General features: G+C 37.2%; 1 long non-coding RNA gene and 1 pseudogene across 2 annotated transcripts in view; both read left to right on the forward strand.

Moving 5' to 3' along the window:
- The first annotated feature begins 1,388 nt into the window (after positions 1–1,388).
- Positions 1,389–19,295, forward strand: part of LOC113199023 (uncharacterized) — a 28,538-nt gene continuing 10,631 nt past the window's right edge. The window contains exons 1-3 of one of the 2 annotated variants that reach the window (XR_013342376.1): positions 1,389–1,536; positions 11,312–11,596; positions 14,961–15,067. This is a non-coding gene — a long non-coding RNA (uncharacterized LOC113199023). The remainder of the gene's footprint in view (positions 1,537–11,311; positions 11,597–14,960; positions 15,068–19,295) is intronic. The other variant, XR_013342377.1, reaches the window with a different exon arrangement.
- Positions 15,496–18,926, forward strand: LOC113199017 (large ribosomal subunit protein uL18 pseudogene; annotated as a pseudogene).

A 19,295-nucleotide genomic window follows, 5' to 3' on the forward strand; every position in this document is an offset into this window, starting at 1 on the left:
AGAGTCTCAAAACCATTATTTTGTGTCTCAGTTACCAGTAAAATTTTCACTACTCCATTTTGCCTGAGGAGAATCTTCCAAGAACTATAATTTTGGTGGTTTAAAGCTGTGGCTGTCAAAGTATGGCCACCAAGCTCAAGCTCAGGGGCACCAGGAGGGAATTTGTTGAAATGCAAATTCTCAGCTTCTACCTCAGACCTGCTCCCTGGGAAATTCAGGGCCCCATCTCAGCAATCTGTGTGCAGCAAATGCTCCAGAAGATTCTGGTGCTTTAATCATTTAACTATTGCAGAACCCTAGTGGCAACAGGGAGGATGAGGGTAAAATCCTTTTGACCAAAATAATCTTGGCAAAATTATGTACAGAACAAACATGTCCTTGTTGGCTAACTGCAAGGTAAGCCTTAGTTGTTCTTAATGCCATCAGTGACATACTTAGGAATATGTACTGCTAGAATGGGAAATCGTTTGATTCATCATTATCAGGTTTTCATTACTATATTGCCATTCAGTAAGCTAGAGAACTTCATTTGAATTTGTCTAGTTATATTCTTAACTTTTGTTCACCACTTTGTTATATTCACCACTTTGTCCAGAAGTGGCCAGCTGGACTGTTGTCACATATCCTTTCCATGGTGCCCTCAGCCTTAGACTGCAGAAGCAGTGACATCATCAGCATTAGCTAATTAGTTAGCTTGTCTGACCAGCATCCTAAGGAGCAATTGCCCTGATGTACATGTAAGAAAGTAGCTTTCTACAGGTAGCACCAACTAGCTCTGGTTTCCATTGTGTGTAAGAGGAAGCCCAGGTCCTTTAAGATAATGCATATGTGGACTTTCCGGTCCAGGCTTGCTCTCAGTGTTTCCTTAACTTGGCAAGGTTTTTGGGAACAGAAAGGGGGCATTCAGGGCTGGGGCTGTGGCTCAGTGGCAGTGCACTTGCCTAGCATGTGTGAGGCACTGGGTTGGATCCTTAGCTCCCTATACAAAAATAAATAAAATAAAGGCATGCTGTCCATCTATAGCTACCAAAAAAAAATAAATAAATAAATAAAGGGGCCATTCAGGGACATGGAGTTTTGCTGTTCTCCTTTTCTTTAGCGATGATACACTGGATAAGCTATTATACAGATCACCATGGAAATAATGATACAATATTCTCATCTAAAAATTAGAAGACTCTTATGTCTAGAAATTGTAATAAGGGGATTGAGTCTCTCTATAATGAATAAAATTATAAATCTGCATCTTAAAACTTCATTTGGCATTAATATGACAATATAATATTCAAAGCAAATTTGAAGACAATTATTGTTTCTATAAATCATTAATATTTGGGGCAGATAATCAGAAAATAGTTAAACAATATTATTTATATCTTTTTTTTCTTTTTAATATCAGCTTTGGAGGGATTCTTGGACATGGAGTATCAATGCTGTTGCCACATAAGAGCGTCCACTGGATGTTTTGAAAATATTATAATGGAGTGGATATCATTGATTTGTCCAAGAAACACAAACCAGAGATAACTCTTCATGGTAAGAAAGTCCTAATGTGTGGTTAACAGAGAAGAGAGATTCAATTTGTTTCATTGATTCAGTTTTAAAATATACTTCTTTTAAAGGTACAAATCATACATAATTTTGTTTATGTTTGGTATAATTTTTTGTTTATGTTTGATGTAATTTTTATGTGTGAACTTAATATTTATGTGTGAAATGGATGCATGTTGCAAATCACGAAGTATCATCATATAACAGCTTTTAATAGACTTTTTGTGGTGATAAGAACACTCAACATGAGTATACTTTCTTAAAAAATTGTGAGTGTGCAATAACATTAACTAGGCCCAATGTTGTAAAGCAGATCTCTAGAACTTATTTATCTTTAGTAACTGAAATTTTACATGAGTTACATGGCAACCCTCCATTTTTTTTTTTTTTGCTCTCAGGCCCTAGTAACTACCATTCTATTCTCTGCTTCTATGAGTTTGACTGCTTTAGATACCCGATCTAAGTGAAATCATGCAATATTTGTCATTCTGAAAATGGCTTAATTCACCTAGCATATGGTTCCCCTGGTTCATCTATGTTTCTGCAGAGAGCAGGATTTCCTTTTTAAAGGTTGAATGATATTCCATTGTGTGTGTGTGTGTGTGTGTATGTGTGCATTTTATATCCACTAATTCACCAATGGATGTTTATATTGTTTATGCATTTTGGCTGTTGTGAATAACGGTACAATAAACGTGGGAGTGAAGTCTTTTGAGATCCTTATTTCCCAACAGAGTCCAACTATGTTCTTTCAGTTGTGAATATACAGTTCTCCCCACACCATTTGTTCAAAGGACAGTCCTTTCCCTGTTGTACATTCTGGCACTCCTGTGGAACATCTGTTGTCTGCATATTTGTGGATTTATTTCTGGTATTCTGTTTCTTTGGTCGATATTTCTATTTTTATCCCAATACCATTCTTTTTCAATTTCTGAAACTTTATAATATATTTTGGAAAAAAGACATATGATGCTTCTTGCTCTCCTTGTCAAGATTGCTTTGGATATACGGGATTCTCTGTTCTGTATGAAATTTAAGGTTGGTTTCTATTTGAATAAAAAATGCCATTAGGAATCGATTAAGTCTGTATATTACTTTGGATTGAATTGCCATTTTAACAGTATTGTTATAATATCCATGAACATGACATGTATTTCTGTCTTATTTCTTTTATCTATGTTTTGGAGTTTTCTGTATACTTCAAGTTTTTTTTTAACCTCCTTAGTTAATTTATCTTCAGTATTTCATTCTTTTTAATGCTCCTGTTAATGAGAGTGCTTTCTTAATTTCTCTGCCAGCTTTCTGTTACTGTGACAATACACCTGTGATAATCCATTTATAAGGAGGAAAGGTTTATTTTGGGTCATAGTTTCACAGGTTTCAGTCTCTGGTCACTGGACCCTGCAGAATATATTGTGCAGCATGGTATGGCACAGGAAACCTGTTTGCCTCGTGGTAGCTAAGAGGCAGAAAAGAGGGGGCCAGGGTCCCAGAATCTCTTTCAAGGACATACCCCCAGTAAATCAGCTTTCTTCTATTAGACCCAATTTTCCAAAGGTTCTACCTCTAGTCAGTAGTACCTCAGGCTGAGAACGAGGCTTCTAACACATGAGCCTTTGAGGGCTAGGGGTGGGATGCTATAGGTTGGATTTGGAATGCTCCCCAAGGCCAATATGTGAAAGGCTTGGTCCCCAGCCTGTGGCACTATTGGGAGGCAGTGGAATCTTCAGGGGGTATGGTTTATTGAAATAAAGTAAGATAGGCCACTGGGGGTACATTAAGGGGGCATTGGGACTCCAGCATCCTCTCTGTCTTTGCTTCCCAGCTGCCATCAGGTGAACAGATCTCCTTCATCATGTGCTTCAACCATGACGTACTTTCTCACTATAGTCCCAAAACAACAGAGCCAAGCAACCACAGACTGAAACCTCTGCAACTGTGAGCCAAAATAAATCATTCTTTCTTATGAGTTGATTTTCTCTGGTATTTTGTCACAGTGTCCAAGAGCTGACTAATGCAATTTCCTTAGAAACACAACAGAATTTTGTGTTGAATTTTTATCCTGCAACTTTACTAATTTTTTCCATTAATTCCAATTTTTAAAATATTAGTGTTTTTCTTTTCCAAAATGTCATTTGCAAAAGAAATAATTTTACTTCTTCCTTTCCAATTTGGATGCATTTTATTTCTTTATCTTGCCTAATTGCTGACTTTGTTTTTATTAAGATGTTGACTACAAATAGTAAGAGTGGGCAGCTCACTTTATTCTTTTTTCCAGTTTCCAAAATTTTATTATTTTTATTATCAATTATGTCAGTAATTTGTTTACTCTTATTACACTAATTAAAAAAAAAAAAAGCCCAGGCAGCAGAGCAATTTACCAGCACCATCATTGAGAAAACTGCAAATCTATCCTTGTCACAGAACAAGAGGACACTTAAGATCAACCCAAGAAAACAGCTTTAAGTGTCCACAGGAGGCCCCACATCTACTTGTTACCACAGGACTGCACAATCCCCTTTTAATTGTCCAACTCTTCACCAGCTGTTATTTTATAGTCTAAATATGAAATCACTAAAGTGAGGTTCCCCTTCAGAATACTGTTGAAAACAGATTAAACATGGAGATATCACAGATCCCTGTTCTTAAATGTTAAATATATTTTATATTAGTACATAGAATATTCTTTATTCTTAGATATATTTTGTTATGTTCTAAAGAGCTCTTGTCCCCCCCTTTTTGATAATAAGGTCTTCTGAGACCTTTCCTTTATAGTCATTTGGTTCTATTGCCTTTTTTTTGGCGGGGGGTGGATACTGGGGATTTAACTCAGGAGCACTTAACTTGAGCCACATCCCCAGCCCTATTTTGTATTTTTTAATTTACAGAGAGGGTCTCATTGAGTTGCTTAGTGCCTTGCTTTTGCTGAGGCTGGCTTTGAACTTGCCATCAGTCTCCAGAGCCACTGGGATTACCAGCATGTGCCACTACACCTGGTTGTTTCTGTTGCTTTTAGGCTCTCTTGGTACTCCAGTGGCAAACTGTTTTCTTTTGTACCCATGCAAATAAACTTTTTATATATTTGGGATGGGGAAGTGTGGTCATAATTTGTCATCAGATAGTTTTGATAGGTTCTTTCCTTTCTTGAGTTGAAACTTTCACTTCTATTAAAACACCTCCTTGCCTCCATGCCACTTCTAACTGGTTTTGCCTTGGAAATTGCCAAAGTCAACCTTAAAATCCTGCAGGCAAGCCAAGAACGTGGCCAAGGAATTTTAGAGGTAAATCATCTCCATCATTAAGTTGCTGCCATAGGCGAAGTACAAAAACCCTCTCCTCCTTGCCTGTGACTTCCTGGCAACAGGAGCTAGCCATATCTACCCAGATGCCTGCACCATCCTGGGGGTTGGGAAGCAGAAGTGCAAGAAACCCACAGTAACCTGGTGCTGCTGCCAACAGACCAGGACTGGTATCTGCAGCACTGCCCCCTAGGGGCTGGGGAAAACTCCTTTTATTTGTTCTTGATCTTCAAGGAAAAACTTTTTATTTTTTCACCGTTGAACATATTAGCTTTCCATAGATGGCTTTTATTATGTGGAGGTAATATCCTTTTATTCTTAGTTGTTGGAGTTTTTATCATGAAATGGTGCTGAATTTTCTCAGATTCCTTCTCTGCATCTATTAGGATAATCAAGTGATTTTTAGTCCTTTGTTCTGTTTATTTAGTTAATCACATTAATTGATTTTCACATATTGACACACTCTTGTATCCCAAGAATAAATCCCACTTAGTCATGATGTATTATCCCTTTATTTGTGTTGTTGAATTCAGTTCTCTCATATTTTGATATTGATTTTTGCTTCTATGTTCATCACAAATATTGTTTTATGGTTTTGCTTTTTAAATCTTCTTTAATTTTGATAGTCTCAGAATGAGTTTGGAAATGTTCTCTTCTATTTTTTAGAAGAGTTTTGTAAAGGTCGGGCGAGCGTCGGAGGAAGAGACCACCAAGAGACTGTCTCATGCAACAGCAAAGGGTTTATTGGGGGTCCAGCATGCTGGGGGCTCAGAGCTCACTTGAATAGAGCAAAGAGCCCTGAGTACAGCTTAAGCAGAGCTTATATACTTTCCTTGGAGAGGGCAGGGAGGGAAGTTCATTGACAGGTCAGGGCGAGTGGGTAAGGGAGTACATTCTGCAGTTTGGCAGTTGGGGACAGCACATTCTGGGAACAAGATTAGCAAACAGTTCTCAAGATTATTAACCTTTCATTTTTTAGAAGAGTTTGAGAAGGATTGGCTTCAATTCTTTAAATATTTTTAAATTCTTTAAATATTCTTGTTTTAATATTCATTTTTTAGTTGTACATGGACACAATAGCTTTATTTATTTATTTATTTTTATGTGGGGCTGAGGATTGAACCCAAGTCCTTGCACATGCTAGGCGAGTGCTCTACTGCTGAGCCACAATCCCAGCCCCAAATTCTTTAAATATTCTTTAGTAGGAGATTTTTGGTCACCAATTCAGCATTTTTACTATTCTAGTTACAAGTCTATTAAGATTGTCTTTTTCTTCATCACTTGATATTAATAGGTTATATCTTTGTGAGAATTTATACATTTCTTCTATGTTCTCCAATTGGTTGGCATTCAGTTGGTCTTATCAGTCTCTTAGGATCCTTTTTATTTGTGTGTCATCAGTTGTAATATCTTTTCTTTCATATCTGATTTTATTTATTTCAATCTCCTTTTGCTCGTGTGTGGCTAAAACTTTGTGAATTTCCTCAATTTTTCCAAAAATTCAACTCAATTTTATTAATTTTTTTCTTCTCTATTTCATTAAATTCTCTTCTTATGATTTTCTTTCTTTGATGAGGTGGGTTGGCTTTGTTCCTTTGTCTAGGTCTTTGAGGTATAAAGTTAGGTTTTTGTTTCAGATCTTCCTTTATCTTCAGAGTGGGCACATATTGTTATGCTCTATTCCATAAGTTTTGGCACAGAGTGTTCTCATTTTCATTTGTCCTATGATATTTTCTAATTCCCCTAAATGTCTTCTTTGACGCACCAGTACCAGATTGTTCCAGAGAGTGTTGTTTACAGTGAGGAGTGGCAGCATGTCTTTTAATTCTAGTTCCTCAGAGGCTGAGGCAGGAAGATCAGAAGATCAAGGCCAGCTTGGGAAACTTAGCAAGGCCCTGTCTCAAAATTAAAATTAAAAAAAAAAAAAAGTTCTGGGGATGTAGCTTAATAGTGAAGTGTTTGCCTTACATAGATGGTGCCTTGAATTCTAACAATAGCACCAAAATAAATAAATAAATAAATAAACAAACAAACAGAAAAAAATCATATTGTTTAATTTTTGCATATTTGTGAATTTTTCAGTCTTCCTTCACCTATTGAATTCCAGGTTCCATGGTGATCAGAAAAGAACTTTTGTGAGTTTAGTCTTCTTAAATTGGTTATGACTTGTTTTGTGACCTAGGGTGTGATCTACCTTGGAGAAAGTTTCATGTGTGCTTGAGAAGAATGTTTTCTTCTGCTCTTGAGTAGAATGTTCTGTTTATATCTATTTGGCATACCTTGTTGTTCAACTGATGTTTCTTTATTGATTTTCTATGTGGATGTTCTATTCTTTATTGGAAGTTGGGCATTGAAGTATCCTACTATCATTGAATTGCTTCAGTTCTGCAATGTTTGCTTTATATATTTAGGTTCTCTGATGTTAGTACATTTATTTTTATAATTATAGTATTTTCTGGTGAGTTGATCCTTTTATTATCCTTTGATGTTATTAAAATTTTATCTCTTGTAATAGTTTTTGACTCAAAATTCATTTTTTTCTGACATGTTTAGCCATCCTTGCTGTATTTTGGTTATAATTTTCATGGACTATTTTGTTGAATTACTTAACTTAGTCTGTATTTGTCCTTATATATAAACCTGAATCTCTTGTAGACAACACATAGGTGGATGATTTTTCATCTGTTCAACCACTCCTGTGTCTTTTGGTTGAGGAATTTAATTTATTCATAGTAAAGTAATCATTAATGAGGCAGGTGAATATTTTTGCTACAACATTTCTGACTCCAAACATGTGTGGTATTTTTCCTTCAGATGCCAAATTTATGTTGCCTAACACCATTTCTCCAACTCTTGGACACCAGTTGTGTGTCCTACAATTCAATTCAGAGCAATTCTGGTACTCAGTACCCTGAATTAGTGTCATACTCCACACTCTTAAGATGACATTTGCAAGTATCAGGTCTCTGGGTTACCCACACTTTTGTCAAGAGTTGCCTACAGAGTTATCACAGTACTCCCAGGTCAGGTTCACTAATTTGCTACAATAGCTTACAGAACTCTTGAAAACCCTTTACGTGCTATAACCAGCTTATTTTAAAAGCTACTAATAATTAGCCAAATGAGGGAAGAGTCCTAAACATCATGGTTTGGGACATACCACACTCCTAACACATGGATGCTTGCATGTTCTCCAAACCCTTTTGTTTAGTGATTTTTATGAATATTTTGTGACACAGGTGGATAGAGTAAGCCATTAGCCCTTGGTGATTAAGTTCAATCTTCATCCTTTCTTGCCTTCTGGGACTTGTAATGCAGTGGAAATTTCCATGCCTCTAATGATTCTTTGGTCTTTCTGGCAACAGCTCCCATTTAAAAAGTACATTGAGGTAGCATTCAGTCATCAGTCTTCTCTTGAGCATACAGAAGGCACTTAGACCTCTGGAGATTTAGAGTTATGGGAGGTATGTATCAGGAATCAGGTACAAATACCAAATGTTTATTTTTTATTGTACCACAGAAATACATTACTAGCATTTTGTTAAAGGTTTGCTGCCAATCTTATAAATCTTTTGTTCCTGTTTTTTTATACTGTTTTCTTTTATATTTTGTTGATTTTTATAGTGATATGTTTTATTTCTTTATTTTACATATCTTCGTTGTGATTACAATCAAACTTACCTAAAACATTGTATAGTTATTACAGTCTGTTTCAAGATAATAATAACCTCAATTGCATATAAAAACTACATTATTGCTGGGCACGGTGGTGCATGCCTGTAATTGTAGCAACTCAGGAGGCTGAGGCAGGAGGATCATGAGTTCAGAGCCAACCTCGGCAAAAAGCAAGGTGTTAAGCAACTCAGTGAGACCTTCTCTCTAAATAATATACAGAAAAGGGCTGGAGATGTGGCTCAGTGGTTGAGTGCCCCTGAGTTCAATCCCCCCAAAAAACAGACAAAACAAAAAAACTGCATTATTAACCCTTTCCATGGAACTTTATATTATTAACATCACAATTTACATCATTTTGTATTGGGTAACCATACACATATTTTATATAATTGTTTTAAAAATTTTGTCTTTAACTTTTATACTAGCATTGAAAAGCAATTTCCACAGTACTGTCACAGTGTTACATTATTCTGTATTTTTCTATATATTTACCTCTAACAGCAAGTTTTATACTTATGTATGCATAGATAGTGTTAGATAGCTTTGGTTTATTTCAACTTGAAGAATTCTCTTTAATGTTTCTTGTAAGACTGGTCTCTTTATGTCCTCTTCAGTTTTAAAGGACAATTTTGTCAGGTATTATATTCTTGGCTGGCAGGTTTACCTTTCTGCATTTGGAAAACACTCCACTGCCTTTTTGTCTGCAAAGTTTCTGCTGAAAAATTCACTGACTGTCTCAGGGAAGTTCCCCTGTAATGTGATCTGTCACTTTTCCCTGGCTGCTCTCACAGTTCTCTTTATGTCTGATATTTCACAATTTAATTATAGTGTCTCTCACTGAGGAATTCTTTGGGTTCTTCTTTTTTGGATTTCCTAAATATAGATATTTCTTCCCTTTTTTTTCAAATTTCAGTAGTTTTTCCCCATTATTTCTTTGAGTAAGCTTTTGGCTCTGTCTTTTCTTTCTTGGACATTCATAATTATTTATACTGGTCTACTCAATAGTGTCCTATAAGTTACCAAGTTTCTTCATTTTTTTTTTCACTTTTTGTTTTCTTTTTATGCCATTGAGTGGCTAATTTCAAATGATTTATCTTTAAATTCAGTGATTCTTCTGCTTGATCTAGTATGATATTTTGATATAGACTGATTTCTCTGTTGAATTTTTCATTTTAGTTACTGTTTTCTTTATGGTCAAGACTTCTTTTGGGGGCTGGGGATGTGGCTCAAGCGGTAGCGCGCTCGCCTGGCATGCGTGCGGCCCGGGTTCGATCCTCAGCAGCACCACATGCCAACAAAAGGATGTTGTGTCCGCCGAGAACTAAGAAAATAAATAAGTGTTAAAATTCTCTCTCTCTCTCTGTCCCCCTCTCTCTCTCACTCTCTCTTTAAAAAAAAAAAAAAAAAAAAAAAAAAGACTTCTTTTGGTTCTTTTTATATATCTGCTAAATTTTTCATTTTGTTCATGCTTTTTTCTCCCAAGTTTATTTTGAGTACTTTGCCAGGTAATTCATATATTACATGTTAGTAAAATTGGGATCTAAAAGTCTCATCTTATTCCTTTTGGAGAGGCATGTTTTTCTATTTGTTAATTTTCCTTGTCTCTTAGTGTTAGTACCTGCACATTAGGAAAAAAAAAAACCAACCACCTTTTCCAATCTTTATGAACAAGATTTGTATAGAATAAAAATTCTATGGGAATTTTTCAATTCTGTATGGGAAGCGCTGCCACGTACCTTTCAAACTCTCTGTGTATGTGTCTTGGCTGGATTTAGTTGTGTAAATTCCCAGTTAGGGGATTTGCCTGTTTCTTTTTATCTTTGCTTTCTCTCTCTTTCTCTCTCTCTCTCTCTCTCTCTCTCTCTCTCTCTCTCCTTCCTTCCTTCCTTCCTTCCTTCCTTCCTTCCTTCCTTCCTTCCTTCCTTCTTTTTTTCCTTCTTTCTTTCTTTCATGAATTCACAGACTTCTGCTGCTTTTAGTTTCTGTCTGTGGTACCACGGGGTTTTTGATGCGGCAGCACACCAGGATTCCTTTGAGGTCTCAGAGGCACACAGACATCTAGATTATACCAGGTCTCACTCATGCTCTGAAAATGGAGATTGAAGCCAGTTATGACTGTTTGGCTTATGTTTCTTTCTTTTCTCTTCATCACAGAGATGAGCCAGGTTCTGGGATTCTCATTGATTAATTTGTGCTGACCAGGAGAGGGGCTCTGGCAGATGACTACAAAATAGTCCAACCTTTGGCAATACTCTCAGTGGCCCTCATGCATCTAGAATATGCTCTAAGAGAGGTGAGATAAAAGCCAGTCCCTCAGACAGCCTCTGAAAATGTTGGAACACTGCACACTTGATCCAGCTCTTCTCTTCCAGAGAAAAGTTGAGATTTGGTGATTACTTTATTCACTTTATTGAACCACAAAGATAGGCTGTATAAGTAATGACATGATAGTTCAAACTGCCACCATTTTCCCCAATGGCTCGCAGGTATCTAAAATGTTCCAGGTCTCATCAGTGCACCAAGACAAACGTGACAGAAGCCAGTCTCTCTGGCAGCCCCTGAAAAAGTTGGAAACTTATACATATAGTCCAATCCTTTTCTTCCTCAGGAACTGAAGGTTGGTGATTTCCATAAGTTGGAAACTTATACATATAGTCCAATCCTTTTCTTCCTCAGGAACTGAAGTTTGGTGATTTCCACCTTCTTGCTTTTCTGCTCTAGTTGAGGGGCTTAGCAGGTGCTTGCTTCCTAGTCTAAACTGCCGTCTTTGTTCTCATGTCTCCTAGAGGTCCACGGCATGCCAGCTTCTTAATTGCTTCAAGATAGGAGAGAAGGAACCAGTCCCGTGGGTAGAAGCCAATCACTGGAAAATTTGGAATGTTGGATACACAGTCCATCTCTTCCCCTCCCCATGAAGAACCTGGGATTTGGGGGGTTTCAGCAGTGCACTCTGTGTTGAACCTCGGAGAGAGGCTACAGGGCTTACTTGCTTGATGGATATCCTCTACACTCCTCTTTTTGTCCTCAGGGACTCCCACACAGGGTCCCTTCCTGTTAAGACTCAGATTCAGGTAAGAAGTGAATCAGACCAGTCCGTTGGGCAGCCCTCAGAACGTTGGACTTGGATGTACAGTTCAGACCTTTCCTTCCCTCCCCTGGAAGAAGCTGGTACTGCAGTTTCATAGTTCTCTGACACTGTGCTGGGAAAGGGGTTAGGGTTTCATGGGTTTTGCTATCAGCTTCAATGTGGCTAGTTTCGTGCGTCTTATGAAATAGGGTCTTCATTTTTCATAAAAAGACTTGATCTGTGTTTCTTTGAATCTGTGTGTCCATGAGGGAAGGAAAGGCCAGAACTTACCATAGAATTTCTCTGAGGTCACCTCCCAGTTTTTCTTTCTGCTTGGCTTTCTTTGCTTTCCTTCTGCTTTTTCCCTGCAGAACTGCATTTCCTCCCAACACTGTCATGTTCCTGGACTAGTTTGCCTACCTTATTGTACCCAGCATAATCAAATCTCACTTAGATCTGTCACAGGCTCATGTTCATGTACATGTTTCTAAATACTTACCTATCTGAATTTGGCAGTTTTTACAAATATGCTTTTCTGACTCAGTAACACATTGTGGGATTCTTTTTTTAACCAGGTATAGTTCTATTTTAATGGCTATTAGCATTTCATTATGAAAGTGCACCAGTATTTTCTTCTTTTTCCTACTGAAGGTGGGTATCCTATCTCTAGTTTTTCCCCACTACAAACACTGGCATTGGCACATGTGGTTTCAGATATTGAGGCTTTTATTTTGATGATAATTTTCAGGAGTGGAATTTCTTAGCCAAAAGGTTTTTCACCACCACACTTTCCTAATACCTTCCTTTACTGCTTATTGGTTGAAAAGCTGGGAGTGAAAGTTTTTCTTTCTTTTATAAACCAAAAATTCTTGACCACCAGCATTCTGAGTTTCCTTGTGAGCTGAACTGTGGGCACTAATTTGGCCAGTGTTTTGCCTGAATTTTGGTTTATTTAGCATTACAATCTATATGCAGTTGTAGCTAGAAGTATTTACAGTTGTTTTCATGTGGATAAAGGTTACTATATACACACACACACACACACACACACACACATATATATATGTATACACATTATATATGTGTGTTTATATATATACACACACACATGTATATAATCATACACACTTATACACATGAATATATATGTATATACATATATATGTATATATCCTTATTGATTTTTTTGTTAGTCAACACTATTATAGAACACTGTTTTAATTTCTTTTGGGGGAGGAGGGGGGGTGGTGCTAGAGACTGGGAACCCAGGACCTTGCATATGCCAAGCAAGTGCTCTGTACTGAGCTATACTTCCATCCAGGTTGAATGGCTTTTTAAACTTTTAAAGTGCAGTATGTACCATTTTTCCCTTGAAAACAAAGTAAAGGTAAATTTCTCCTGATATTTGATGCTTAAATTTTAAATAGATGAAAAATAATATAGATTACAAATTTTTTTGTCACAATGTTTAAGTTAGAAGAGTTACACGGAAAGACCACAAGAGATATTTTTTCTTTTCATTTCACGTTGTTCTGGCTCTAAGATCACAGAATTTCTTCCTGAATTCTATTTCAGAGTTAACTTCATCAAATATGTTTTAAGCATCTAACCTAAATCCTCTTGTTTTTGTTTTCAGCTTTTTTTACTCTGTAGAGCAGGATCTATGACTTTTGGAGTCACATTAGAAATGTGACCCACATAAGACCCTTATGAGTCCCCCAAACCAAGTCACTAGTGAGAGATAAAACAGAAAGGAGAAAGCTGGTTTGAAGATCATTTGCAGGACTTGGATTTATGTGCTCATTTGCATAAGAAATACTAAAATATGATATTTAATTAGATGTAAACTGAACTCAACAGGAAGTAAGACCACATTTTATTTGGAGATTACATCTCCACTGGGCTATAAAATGACTTCTGGCTGGGCACGGTGGTGCTTGCCTATAATCCTAGCAATTTAGGAGTTTGAGGCAGGAGAACTTGAGTTCAAAGCCAGCCTCAGCAAAAGCGAAGTGCTAAGCAACTCAGTGAGACCATGTGTTTAACTAAAAATAATACAAAATAGGGCTGGGATGTGACTCAGTGGTTGAGTACTCCTGAGTTCAATCTCCAGCCCTCCCACCCGAAAATAAAAAATAAAAGATAAATGACATCTGTTTCTATCCTTACAAAGCTGTAATCGAGGAGTGGGATAGCTGGGTTAAACAGTGGTTTCATTCCGAATTTTCTAAGGAATCTTTATACTGCCCTCCAGAGTGGTTGCACCCATTTGAAGTCCCACCAGCAATGTATGAGTGTGCCTTTTCCCCACATCCTCACCAACACTTATTGTTGCTTGTACTCTTGACGACTGCCATTCTGACTGGAGTGAGATGAAATCTTAGAGTAGTTTTGATTTGCATTTCTCTAGTAACTGAGGTATTGAACATTTTTTCATATATTTGTTGATCAACTGTCTTATCTTCTGAAAAGCGTCTGTTCAGTTCCTTGTCCCATTATTGATTGGGTTATGTATTTTTTTGGTGTTAAGGTTTTTGAGTTCTTTATATATCCTGGAGATTAGTGCTCTGATGTATTTGCAAAGATTTTCTCCCACTCTGTAGGCCCTTTCTTCACATAATTGTTTACTTTGCCAAGAAGAAGCTTATTAGTTTGACTCCATACCATTTATTGATTCTTGATTTATATTGTTGTGCTTTTAGGCAAAAAAAAAAAAAAAAAACACTTCATTCTTCATACATACCAGAAACATATTTGAGGTTTACAAAAGAGAACTGTCCTTTTTGTGCCTGATTACTAAATACTGTGTTGTTGTTAAAATGTCCTTTGGTCAAAGTTGGTCACATGCCCAACTCAGATTCAAGGTGGAAATGCAGACTGTGCCTATGTATGGAAAGATCTGCAGTGTCACATCACAAGGGTGTGGAAGGATGGAGGGGAAATGTGTATCTGCCTATGGTCATTGCAAGCAGTTTATATCCTGGTCAGGTATGAAATCAATATTATGTTTTTGTGAGAAGAAAAGCATTTTTCTGATAAATAGAAAATTTACCTGTCACAAAAATAATGAGAATCAGTAGCATGTACTACACTTATTGACTTGTGGTTTAAGGTTAGTTGAGACAACTCAACTTGTGGTTGAAGGTTAGTTGAAGGTTAGTTGAGATAACTCAAGGGAAAAAACAACTATTCGATGTGAATTGATCTTATTCCCACATAAATGGTGAGAACAGACTCCACAGTCTTTGGTCCTGTTGAAATGTTTCTGTTGATTGTTGTCCTCCTTCTTTTCCTATACCATACTAGTGTGAGATGCACATTTTATTATGACTGAATGTAGAAACAGCAATGTGTCTGTCCTTCTTTAGGTGTTTGTCCAGCTATTGTGAACATGGGGGTGAATGTTCCCAGTCCTGGGACACCTTCTCCTTTGACTGCACTCACATGGGCTACGCAGGAGCCACCTGCCATTCCTGTAAGTTACACAACCCCCTGCCTCTGCTTTCTGTTCTGATTTCCTGTTCATTATTTTGTGCATATGTGTTTGTGTCTGTGAACCCCTGTACCAGAAGACAAGAAGCAATAGTCGTTTTACAGACTCATTTTCGGCCGTTTTATTTTTGATCAATTTTATTTCCCAATGATGGTAAAGTAACTTTAAAAATTCATAACATCAAATACAACAGCATAGAGAGAAAAAAAGACAAAAGAAAATAACCAGCAAAGGTAAAATAAGTGTAGTAAAATAAAATATAGCAGGAAGTTAAAACTAAATAAACTGCATCCAGAACACACAACGTGATATCTTGTTCTCTTCCTCAATCTAAGTACCCACATAGTTCTCAGTTCTTGTCTTCCAAAGATAATGTGTGGCCAGAATGTCAACATATAATTGAATGAGGAATGCCTCAGAAGTATGAGATGAGGTGCAAATGTGGCTGTACTTCTAGATAATGAGAAAACAGGTAACTTTCAGGTCCTGGCCAGTCTTGCTCTTGTTTGACGGTGAAGGAGATGGAAAGAATTAACACATCTGCAGATTTACCATATGCCTGCCCAATTTTAGTCCTCTGCATTTTTTTTTTTACTGTTCTTGCAACTGTTTTTTTTAATTGCTTTTATTTTTAAAATACATGACAGTGGAATGCATCATTCTCTGCATGTTTTAACTCCTTGAATCCTCAAAACAAGCATAGGAGGTAAGAGTTATTATTACCTACATTTGCACTTGAGGGAGGAAGGAGGCTGAGGAAATTGACATCGACTCACAGCTCTGAGCCTGGAGCCAGGGCTGTCAACCATCACCTATCTTCTTTCTCAAGAATTAGTCTCTGTCAGATTTCAAGCTAACCAAACTTTACTGACTACTAATTATTAGCTTTTAGAAGCATATGATTGAGCCCCTGAAATTCTCATGGTTTTCTGATTATTGACTTTTGTTTCTATTCATTTAGGACTTTTTATTTGTTTGTTTTAATTCGTATGTCACTCTTGATGTTTGGAGTCCCATCTCCACAGCACTTCCCCTCTCCCTTGGTTTTTAGAGGAGGAGCATGACATTTCACGACTGCCTCCTTCAGTCCCTTCCTGCTGGGACAGTACCACCATTGTACCATTAAAAACCCTTTTATCAGCCTGGCACATTATGCATACCTGTGGGAGAATGAGACAAGAGGACTGCAAGTTCAAGGCCAGCCTTGGCAAGTCAACAAGACCCTGAGTGATTTAGTGAGACCCTGTCTCAAAATAAAAATTATAAAGGACTGGGGATATAGCTTAGTGGTGGAATACTTTCTTAGCATGTGCAAGGCCCTGGTTTTAACACCCAGGACTGGGGGGATAAAACAACTATTCCATGTGAATTAATTTTATTCCCACATAAATGGTGAGACATAATGTAGAGAATGGATTGTCACAAATCTAACTTTGTAGGAACTGAATCCCAGGGAGCTAGTATGTCAGTTTGGAATGAGACCCCTGGGTTTCCAGATGTTAGAGTTCCACAGAGAAGCAAAAGAAGGTGACTCACCCCCTGCATATCCAGTGATCAGTTCCATTTGTATGTTCATTTATTTTTACTCTGCTAGGTAAGAATTTGCTAAGGAACTTCTCATTTAAAAGGAGCTGGACATCTGATCTCGGAAACCTTGGGTTAAGGATGTGGCCACAGGTGCAGAGTTAGGACTGAGATGGTTTCTTTTACTTACAGCCTCTCCCATCACACTAGAAAAGTTTCTTAGACAAAGCAGACACCCACTAAATGTGTTTGGTATCAGTAGCTGTTATCTAAACATAAATCCAAGTAACCCTGATAAGAAAAACTTGAAATATAAAGGGTTTTCCCCTTGTGGCCCATGATTTGTTTTATTAACTGATTTTATTTTATTGTGATTCTTCTATGGGTATATCAAAGGAAAGTTGAATATTGCCAAATCAAAACCAAGTGATCATGGGGCCATTGTTTTTTGGTGAGGTACACAACAGGGATTGAAGTTCCAAGTATAAAATTAATGCATATATACATTCCCATTTAGATTAAATTTTTCCTAATCATTCTTCCTCTTCCTTTGTTCTTATAGGCAATTTGAGCCCCAACCCAAATGTGTGTATGCGTCACTCTGGGCTATTTTCCTAAGTGCTTATTAGCATGTTTGTTTATAGAAATGTGAATGTAAGTGGCCAAAATCCAAGCTTGATGGGAAAAAAATCCATGTTGTCTGTACTTTTATCAGTTGGAGATAGTACTAGTTAGACTGTTGATTTGGAGGCCTCTGATTTTACACACTGGACCCTTGATCATATTTAACAAAAAATTTTTCTTTTGTAATATCCTTGAACTAAACAGACATTTTTGAGTCATTTTTTTCTGTGAGATGAGAGAAAAATAATTTTATGCACATCCCTGGGTCATTCTCAACTATTTGAAATGAGGGGAATACACACACATATATAATATACACCCATACATATAGAAACACATATGTAAATACACAGTGCATACTATGTGTGTGTGTGTGTGTGTGTATGTGTATATATACACACTCACATATACATAGAGAGCAGTCACTGTGGAATGGCCAAGTTTGTATCCTCAGTTCTACTAGGATCTCTTGTCTTGGTGTCACTTGCATAACCACTGCCCAAATCTGTCTGTATGGACACCACATCTGATGCTTTTGCATTTCTTTTCTGGTAGCTATGACAGGAGATGTCATAGGTTGACTATTCATTTAAAATTATGCTAAATATCAATTAGGTTCAACATGTGGAGATTTTAATCACTTGTCTTTTATATATCAAAGCAATTGTTGTACAAATTTAAAAATTGTGAATTAGGATAAATTAAAATTAAAAAGAGACATAAAATATTTTTGTTTAATTTTTTGATAATCACCTGCAAAGCATTTAAGAAAGTGTCTTTTAAAAATGAACTTAAAAATGGCATGAAGAGCTTTTCTCCCCTGTAGTGCTGTTGGGCCTGCAGGTTTGTGTGGATCCACGGACCCGGGCTCTGTTCTGCAGGATGGGGTTTCTTTTCTTTCTTTCTTTCTTTCTTTCTTTCTTTCTTTCTTTCTTTCTTTCTTTCTTTCTTTTTTTTAAGAGAGAGAGAGAGAGAGAGAATATTTTAATATTTATTTTTTAGTTTTCGGCGGACACAACATCTTTGTTTGTATGTGGTGCTGAGGATCGAACCTGGGCCACACGCATGCCAGGCCATTGCGCTACCGCTTGAGCCACATACCCAGCCCCAGGATGGGATTTCTTAAAGTTGTCAAGAAGAGGGCACAACTGATTACTATTCGCGGAAATGCATAGTGATCCAGGACAAAAATAAGTACAACACACCCAAATACAGGATGATAGTTTGTGTAACTAACAGAGATATCATTTGCCAGATTGCTTATGCCCGTATAGAAGGGGATATGATAGTCTGCGCAGCATATGCACATGAACCACCAAACTATGGTGTGAAAGTTGGCCTAACAAATTATGCTGCAGCATATTGTACTGGCCTGCTGCTGGCCTATAGGCTTCTCAATAGATTTGGTATGGACAAGATTTATGAAGGCCAAGTGGAAGTGACTGGAGATGAACACAGTGTGGAAAGCATTGATAGTCAACCTGGTGCCTTCACCTGCTATTTGGATGCAGGCCTTGATAGAACTACAACTGGAAATAAAGTTTTTGGGGCCCTGAAGGGAGCTGTGGATGGAGGCTTGTCTGTCCCCCATAGTACCAAACGATTCCCTGATTATGATTCTGAAAGCAAGCAGTTCAATGCAGAAGTACATCAGAAGCTAATTAGCATAGCCATCACCTTATGCCATTTATAATTCTTTGATTCTTTCTTTGATGAGACAGTTGAGATCTACTCTCCTAGTAAATAGTAGGTAAACACTACAGTGTTGTTATTATAGTCACCATATATTACATTATAGGAGCTTTTTAATTCTCCATATTTGAAACTTTGTACCCTTTGACCAACATCTCTCCTTGCCCAAGCCCAGACCCAGCCATTCTACTCTGTATTTCTAAGGGTGTCTTGTTTACATCTATATAAGCACTTGAATTTTTCTGGAAGATAATAAATGTTCCTAAATCATACATACTGTATGTAAGCATATATTTATGTGCAACAATGTATTACCTAGAAAATAATTGTGTGGTAGATAGCAATAATACATGTTGTACACATATCCTTG

Source organism: Urocitellus parryii, chromosome 13, assembly GCF_045843805.1.
Source record: "Urocitellus parryii isolate mUroPar1 chromosome 13, mUroPar1.hap1, whole genome shotgun sequence".
NCBI lineage: Eukaryota > Metazoa > Chordata > Mammalia > Rodentia > Sciuridae > Urocitellus > Urocitellus parryii.